We start from the raw sequence: 9,442 nt of genomic DNA, 5'->3' as shown, positions 1-9,442 counted from the left end.
GTCTTATATCTGTTACGTCAATTTAGAGCCTGACCGATATATCAATTGGCCGATAAAACTGGCAGATATGAGCCTTTGGCAAACATATTGGTGTTGGTGTAGCTTGCTGATATGAAAAGTTTTGTTTTATGGAATAAAGAAAGCAGAAATATACTTTGGCTGTTGAAAATGATGTCATTGAGTAGTTTGTCCAGCAGAGAATGCTTCACAGCCATTATTTACAATGCTCTTCAGTGCGGCTGGGACCTCGTCACCCCTTGGTCACATTAGTTGCAAGAGGCAGGGACAAAGTGACCGTCATTCATTTTCAATCAGAGAGGGCATTTTACAGTGACAATAGACTAGAAGCCTATTTTATGCAAATTCTGAGTGATATGACACAATGACGGCCAGTGCTGGTGAAAGCAGCATGATAGCAGAGTGACGTACAAGTTGATTTTAAACTTCTTTTAATTGTTTTTAAAGCCCTCAATGGCCTAGTCCCAGTGTATCTTTCGGCGCTTCTTTTTCCTTACACCCCAACCAGAGCCTTACAGTTTTCTGACCAACTGTTGTTGGAGGTACCTAAAACCAGATTAAAGATGAGAGGTGACAGTGCCTTTGCAGCGGCTGTCCCCAGGCTCTGGAATAGCCTCCCTTTTAATATGAGAGCATCCCTGTCCCTAGAGACTTTTAAAGCCTCTTTAAAAACCTATTTATTTTCTCTGGCGTTTCCTAAATGAGTGATTATATCTTTATTTCACCTTAGTATTTCTTCAGTTTTTACTGTTGCTTAATGCTGACAAATTATACCTTATTTGTAGTCTTTTGGTAGCATGGCCCAAGCAGAGGGTCACCCCTTTGAGCCTGGTCTGCTTGAGGTTTCTTCCTCAAATCATCAGAGCGAGTTTTTCCTTTACCACTGTCGCCTGTGTGCTTGCTCTCTGGGTTGGTAAGGTTGGAACTTACTTAAGCGTTGCGCCTGAGGCAGCTTTGTTGTGATTTGGCGCAATGTAAATAAATTAAATTATTTCCTATTACTTTATACTGTGTATTTTATTTTGCCTTTTATTTCTTTTATTGCATGTTGTAATTTTATTATTTTTAATTCATTTTTGCAGTTGGGGTAACTTGGTGCCTATTTTTTTATTTTTCTTGGTCAACTGCTGTCATTTTAAACATGCTTTAGAAATAAAGGTTGAGCTGAGTTGGTGGTTGGTTATATTTCTTATGTGTAAACTGTAAAACATAAATCTTAAATGTAAATAAATTAAATTATTTCCTATTACTTTTTACTGTTTATTTTATTTTGCCTTTTATTTCTTTTATTACATGTTGTAATTTTATTATTTTTAATTCATTTTTGCAGTTGGGGTAACTTGGTGCCTTTTTTTTTTTTTGGTCAACTGCTGTCATTTTAAACATGCTTTAGAAATAAAGGTTGAGCTGAGTTGGTGGTTGGTTATATTTCTTACGTTTAAACTGTAAAACATGAATCTTCAATTACATTTCTTTGTCATAAGGGTTTGATAATGAAATGTTAGGAATCATTGCCATTTTTAATGGATATATTGCAGATAAATTGGTATGGTCATTTTTTACTTCCTAATATTGGTATTGGACCCCCAAAAATCTATATGTGTTGGGCTGTACTTTAAGTCATGAAACACTGGGAATGAAAACAAAAGTATTGTAATTAGATTTTTGTTGATTACACAAAAACAACGCATTTTAAACCTTTAGTTATAACACTACATTCTTAACAACACAATTAGAGTGCAGGTGGAACACGATGTTACACATTACTGACTGACATGTTTCCTCGTTCTGCAGGTGAATTACGTTTGTTTTGTTGGTGTGCACAGGCATTCTATGGAGCTATTCTTCTGCCTGTTCATGCGTCATGCCGCTGAGCATTTATGGACCAGGTGCCAGTTTCTGTTTTGATCCCAGTCACTGACCTTGCTTACACACCTACAGTGGAATGTGCCCTGATACCTTATCAGCCTGGGTCAATATCCCACCTGATGTGTGTTTGCACAGATCACTTCGGTTGAGCTGACACGCAGTCCTGGAGCTGCAGCTGCTTTCACGCTGGTAACAGATCATCCTGATCCTAGACGAGGGAGGAACCATTTCAGTCGGGAAAGCTATATGACAAATTCAGTGTTTGTGTGTCACTTTGGCCTTCTCATGGTGAAGCATTTGATGTTTCATTGTACCCATTCTACATTTACGTGCTTCATCCTCAGTGCTACAGAAGTACAAGTGATTGTTTGCCGTTGTTTGATCATCTACCTCTGAGTTAACTCCTTTCTGATGAAAGAAGAATGACGTAAAGGCGTTAGATATCATTTTGGCAAACAGCAGCGGGGCCTGAGGGTTATGGATGTCAGGACGAACATGTGAGAATGACACACAATGACTCACATGTACTTGTACCTCTTTCTCTATTTAGCAATACATCATCATATTTTGTAGCTAATGAGCTACATGTGCACAAACACTTTTCACCGTGTCGTCATTGTATTTACAGCTACACAAAAAGTCTTCTTTTTGCTCTGCAACAAAAAGGCCTTTTAGCTCTGCAGGAACCGCTTTGTTATTTTGTACAATCAAACCTCATTGCATTTTATTTTCTGAGCTTTAGTTCCTGATTCATATTTTTTTTTCCTACTTCAGGGTAGGTATTCTTTGATGCACAGATCCTGCCGGTAGAGTCTGCAAGGTTAGGCAGATGGAAGCTTGTTCCTATTCCACACGGATGTGTGGAACCTGAAAAAAAAAAAACACGAAATCAAAACAGCATGGGCAGTAGAAACTGGAAAACACACCAAAATGAAAATCAATAACCTACAAGACCTTTTGTATCTTCTTAAATGTTCAGAATCTCAGTGTTTTACATGCATTTGCAGAGTGCTGAAAATAAATCACACAAACATTTCGTGGTGCATAATGTCCCAAGATGATCAGCTGGACTGATGAAAAAATGAATTGAATTTGTATAGCAGAAGTTCAAAGTGCTTTATAAGGATGCCTCACTTCCCCAGACCGATATCAGGGTGCTGCCATGCACAGGACTTAACTGCACACCGGTCGTCTCAAGCTTAACCACTAGACCACCACCTCCCCGAAATGGAATGTTTTATCTTCATCTCCAGGGATGCACATTAAAATATCATTAGATATGAGAGTTTGAGCAAAGGTATTACAGAGTGGAAGGTAATAGTGGAAGTGGACTGAGATAATCCTTGACAAATCCAGGCTGTTAGGTAGAAAATACAAAGTCTCCTCTACTCTCCTACCTTCCTGTCCTGTGCACCAACAGCAGTTCCTGTATATTCGTTGTGTGAATTGTTCTGTAATTTATGTCTGTAGCATGGCCCAAGCAGAGGGTCACCCCTTTGAGTCTGGTCTGCTTGAGGTTTCTTCCTCAGAGGGAGTTTTATCTTACCACTCCTGCTCTGCGGGTTAGTAAGGTTAGACCTTGTTTGTATGAAGTGCCTTGAGGCAACTCTGTTGTGATTTGGCGCTATATTAATGAAAATAATTTGAAAAATTTAAATTGAAATGACTCCTATGCAGTAGATGTAAGTACGTAGGTCGGCTGAAAACTCACATGAATTGCGTATCTTCTTAAAGCTTGCGCCGTTCTCTTATCAGGTAGTGTTGTTACTTTTCCACATAGTCACCTTCCCTTTCCACACACTTCTGCCAATGGTAGACAAGTGTTTGCATCCCATCTGTGAGGATATCAGGTGTCTCAGTTTAGGAAAAAAGAAAAAGTTGTGAGATCCGGATTGTACAGCAGATGTGGTAAGATCTTGTAAAATTTGAGCAGCTGCAATGCATCCTGTGAAGAGCATTATGATGCTGAAGAACTGTGTCATTTCCAAGAGGAACCCACTTCAAGCTTGTGTCCAGCTTTTGTCCACACAGCGGTCGGAGTTGACAGTGTCGCTGCGTTTTAAAAATTCTGTGAGGACTATACCATCGCACCCACACTTGAAACTACCGCATCTGCGGCTGTTATATAGTGCCCCCTACAGGCCTGGTCATGCAGACACAACGTGATTTGATTTTTCATCCTTCAAACTCCTTGCCCACCTCCTGACTGTATCCACACACGCATCACCATAAACAACACTCATCTATCGATGAATGTCTATGGGTACATGAGAATTCAAAAACAGCACATATTGCCGTTTCTGCTTTTTACTGACTACTGTGTGTATGTGTTACATCAAAGGCAGTTCTATGCATGCCTGAAATTACAGGTGGAAACTGTTTGGTGTCGCAATAGTCAATAATCCTCAAGCGATCAAGCTATTTTAGCGACGAATATGACCGAGTGGGGTTATTTACGACCCCATTGACTTTATATTGGAACACTTCTATATAAATGATTGTTTTAGGGTTCTTCATATTTATTTCACTCTCTAATGTATTTGTCCATCGTCCTTTTCATTCTCACTCTGGACATCAGAAATCAGTCTCGATGCTTTATAGTTGTAAATCTCACTATTTTAGGTCTGTTGGCCATGCTTCTTTGCAAAATAGTAGGCAAATTACAAAACCATCTAAAGCTATAATGTCAAAAATGTCACAGATCTGCCCAGGCACAAATGACCTCGCACAGGTTTGGATTATACTTGTCACACATATCGGCCGATACTTGCGAAATTCTATGAATTCTATGAAATGCAGCACAAATAGATCAATAAATTCATAGTAGGAAGCTTTTTTCTAATGACCCCATTGTTCACTTGAGGGATAAGAAAACCATTGTTCTCGTACGAGTTTCTCATATCTTGCTTGTTACTGAAATACTGTAATCACATTGGAGGTACAACCTTTCAGCTGACCCTCATATGAACTTTCAACTCCCACGGACTTGTTAGAAAGAACAACAACACCAGTATGACTCTGAACAGTCTGCAAACATGACATTCCCTTTTGTTGCAACATGTACATCACATGATGTACCTATTGTGTAAATAAGAACATTCCATTGCTTAGCACCTGTGAGATACAGCTAGAATTCCATAATTCTGATTAATGTGAACATCACTGACACTCATGCTACACCATAGGATTCACAAGAGACGCATCTGTTGTTGGAGAGTATTTCAAAAAGCTCTCGGCCTCATCTGGACACAAATATATCAAGACACGACCTGTGACCTTTTTCCTGTGATGTTTTCTGGGTGAGGCTGAAAGGTGTTTGAAGTACCTTCATGTGTACAATGTGAGAAACAGATAAATATTGACAGTACATTTTACAGCAATTCACTGCACACGTGTTGACTGCAAATGGCAATGCATGCTGGGAAACTTAAGGATGCATTCCACTGATAAGCACTGAGTGAGCTGGAGCCAGGATTCCAAAATGATGCCAAAAAACACATTTACTGTAGCTCCTTTAAAGAGGTATAAACGTGTCTACAAGATGTTAGTAACTCTTAGAACTAGGGCGTCTTTCTGAGTTTATTCACAGTTTTAGAGTATCCCAGAATCCTTTGCATGCTGGGGAGGCAGGCTTGATAATGGCTCAGCTTAATGCTAACTTTAACATTGAAAATGCCATAGACATGCTAAAGACTTAGCATCGGTCCTGTTTTTAAGTTATAAAATACATCTATCAACTGTTGCAGAAGGCCATAACAGGTCGGTTTAACATAAAAAAGGTAAATATTACTCACAGACATATGCTATTTAGGGTTTTAGCAGAGAAAAATGAACATAAACCAAAATAAAATAAAGAACCAACGAAGCAGTGGATCGAGGATCGAAGCACTGCTTCACTGGTTCAAGGTTCAGAGCAAAGCCGCGCTGCAGAAATGGTTAATTATACAGACCCGCTGCAGGGTCTGTAATCAATGTAGAGAAATGAAACAAACACCCCCAAAAACAACGGCCACTCTGAAGGACCGATAAGGGAATCGTTAAGCCAAAAGGTTGTTGATGTCGATGGATCGAATCATTTCTTAAGGATACCCGAAAGAACCAGTTCATGGCACAAACCCTAACAGCAACATGCCTTTTTTTTTTTTTTTTAATAAAACTTACATTAAACACTCACAATTTAGTTAAACACCTAAATACATATTTTGGTTGAACTCACCTCCATAAAGTAGAAGTGGGCGATACCGGGAATTTTGGTATTGATCCGATACCAAGTAAATATAGGCCCAGTATCGCCGATATTGATACAATACTTTTTCATATTTAAGCTTCATATATCCAAGGATCCAAAAGACCTAGGATAGAATTTCGCCAAACATTGTACGTGACAACAAAATACTTTATTATCGCAAACAACATTTTTGTTTAAAAAATATCACTCAATACAACTTAAAACAAAATCTCCTGAGGTAGAGGGCTGACAAACCACAATACAAGGGTGCGCTGCTCCGTGTTGTGTGACACAGAGCGCTGCTCTGAATCTGCATGCTTGAGAGAAAAAAGCTTGAGTATCGATCTTTTTACACGAGGATCATTCAATATCAATACTGGCGTTGGTATCGATATTATCGATATTAGGATTGATCCGCCCACCTCTACCATAAAGACGCAATGTTGCAAACAAGTTGTCGCAAACGCTTGTTTACACTGACAACGAAATGTCGGCCTCCCCAGCGAGAACGTGATTACATGCGAGATTTGACACCGTAAAGGCGTCTATAGTTAAAATTGCATTCGTGTTCCAGTTGAATGATTTCCTTAGCACATGTGCAACTGTCAACTTTAATTAAACCTGCAGTGGAAGCGCTCCAGCCCTATGTGACACTTGAATGTACTCAGTGGAAGTTTGTTCACGTGTGAAATACATGCAGCAGAAAGCGTCTTCCTGCTTTTTACATACAGGCCAAAGGTGAAACCAGTTCTACTCAGACTATAGATTCCTCTGAGGGTAAATATTTTCTCAGCCTCAGACACAACAGTCAGCGCTGAAACTTAACCATCCATGTTATGGAGGAGACGGATGGATAGTCTGGTGTGGAAATATGAAAATGAATGACAGAACCCATACCTGAGTAAGAAAACCTTAACTACTACATCTCAGTCTTCCAAAATAACTAATCATTGATAAAAGATCATTCCCCAGAAACAATGAGTACTAAAGACATCCGGTGCAAGTCTAATGTACTGTCCCATTACAAGTTGGAAGTTGATAATTCCGAGGCGGTATTTCTGATGGCCGATCTAAACCTGATTTAGTGCATTTGTTCTGAAAAGGCATCAAGCACCTTTTTGGAGTATTTTCACCTGCCATCTCAAGAGGTGAATTGTCATGGGTTTGTGATCCACTGTCAGCAACACCAAGGTCCGCAACTCAAGTCAGTACCCGTCAGATACAATTACTGCATAAAACCCACCACTAAACACAATATACAGTGGATTCAGAAAGTTTTCACAACGCTTCACCGTTTCCACGTTTTGTTATGTTACAGCCTTATTCCAAAATGGAGTAAATTCATTTTTCCCTCCTTAAAAGTCTACTCACAACACCCCATAATGACAACATGAAAAATGTTTTTTGAAATTTTTGCAAATTTATTAAAAATAATAAAACTAAGCATTCACATATACATAAGTATTCACACCCTTTACTCAGTACTTTGATGATGCACCACTGGCAGCAATTACAGCTTCAAGTCTTCATGAATATGATGCCACAAGCTTGGTGCACCTATCTTTGGGCAGTTTTGTCCATTCCTCTTTGTAAGAACCTCAAAAAGCTCCATCAGGTTGGATGGGGAGCGTCGATGCAAAGCCATTTTCAGATCATTCCAGAGATGTTCAGTCAGATTCAGGCCTGGGCTCTGGCTGGCCCACTCAAGGACATTCACAGAGTTGTCCTGAAGCCACTCCTTTGATATCTTGACTGTGTGCTTTGGGTCATTGTCCTGCTGAAAGATGAATCATTGCCCCCGTCTGAGGTCAAGAGTGCTCTGGAGCAGGTTTTCATCCAGGATGTCTCTGTACATTACTGCATTCATCTTTCCCTCAATCCTGACTAGTCTCCCAGTTCCTGCTGCTGAAAAATGTCCCCACAGAATGATGCTGCCACCACCATGCTTCACTGTAGGGATGGTGCCTGGTTTCCTCCCAACATGATGCCCGGCATTCACACTAAAGAGTTTAATCTTTGCCTCATCAGACCAGAGAATGTTGTTTCTCATGGTCTGAGAGTCCTTCAAGTGCCTTTTGTCAAACTCCAGGTGGGCTGCCATGTGTCTTTTACTAAGGAGTGACTTCTCTTTGGTCACTCTGCCACACAGGCCTGATTAGTGGATTGCTACAGAGATGGTTGTCCTTCTGGAAGGTTCTCTTCACAGAGGAATGCTGGAGCTCTGACAGAGTGACTATTGGGATTTTGGACCCTTCCCTGACGGCGCTTATCTTAAAAACAAACATGGCGGGGCTTGTTTTGTTAATAGTGCTCATTCTTGCAACAAGAAAACAACAAAAAAGCAAACAAACAAAAAACAAATTGAGTATGCCGTAAGCTGTCTGGAGGCATTTGCAGTATTCACCGGGTCGTCTCTACCTGAAGTACAAGTGCTGTCGGGTTAAGAGCTCTACAAATTTCGATTGCGATTTTTTTTTCACTGGACTGAGGAAAGCAGACAGCAGTCTACACGAGGAAGCCAATACAAAGTAGCAGGTATGGTACGGACTACATCGTCAGGATTGTTAGGCGTTATATAAAACAAATAATGAATGTTTTTTCATTCATGCAATTCAGTGAAAGATGGAATGTTCCATTCAACGAGGCATAAACATTCATTAATTGTATACTATATTAAAGGTGAGTCCTTAAACAAGCCATTATTCAAAGTTTTTTTATATTTAGATTTACTTTGGATCGTATTGTACACTCCTGTTTTCACTTTGAGGTCATTTGCTCTGTGCAGGACACTGTTGAAAACCTTTTGTGACTCTGTGGTGACATCAGCCATACTTTACACTGTGGTCTGCTGGGGCTGTGGAAGTTTTGAGAGGGACAGGAAGAGACTCAACAGATTAGTCAGAAGGGCTGGCTCTGTCCTGGAATGTACTCTGGACCCCATAGAGGTGGTGGGTGAGAGGTGGATGTTAGCTAAACTGACATCAATTATGGACAACCCCTTTCACCCCTTACATGAGACTTGGGGAACTTTAAGTAGCTCCTGCAGTAATAGATTGCTGCACTCTTGGTGCAGAACAGAACGCCTCCACAAGTCATTTATTCCAACTGCAGTCAGATTGTAAAATACCTCAAAATGTTTTTCACACCATAACCGCCTGCTGATTTTGCACTATTAACTACATCTACCATCACCTTTTGTGCTTTATTACATGCACATCTGTGCAATTTTTCCTGTGCAATAATTTTACTATATCTATACATATACTTATACTCACTTATATTCTTTTTTTTCACGTAATCTGCTCACATCTGTATTTATGCACCCAC

This window comes from Thalassophryne amazonica, chromosome 14, assembly GCF_902500255.1.
Source record: "Thalassophryne amazonica chromosome 14, fThaAma1.1, whole genome shotgun sequence".
Lineage (NCBI taxonomy): Eukaryota > Metazoa > Chordata > Actinopteri > Batrachoidiformes > Batrachoididae > Thalassophryne > Thalassophryne amazonica.
The sequence above is the reverse complement of the archived record's forward strand: the minus strand, read 5'-3'. Positions refer to the sequence as shown.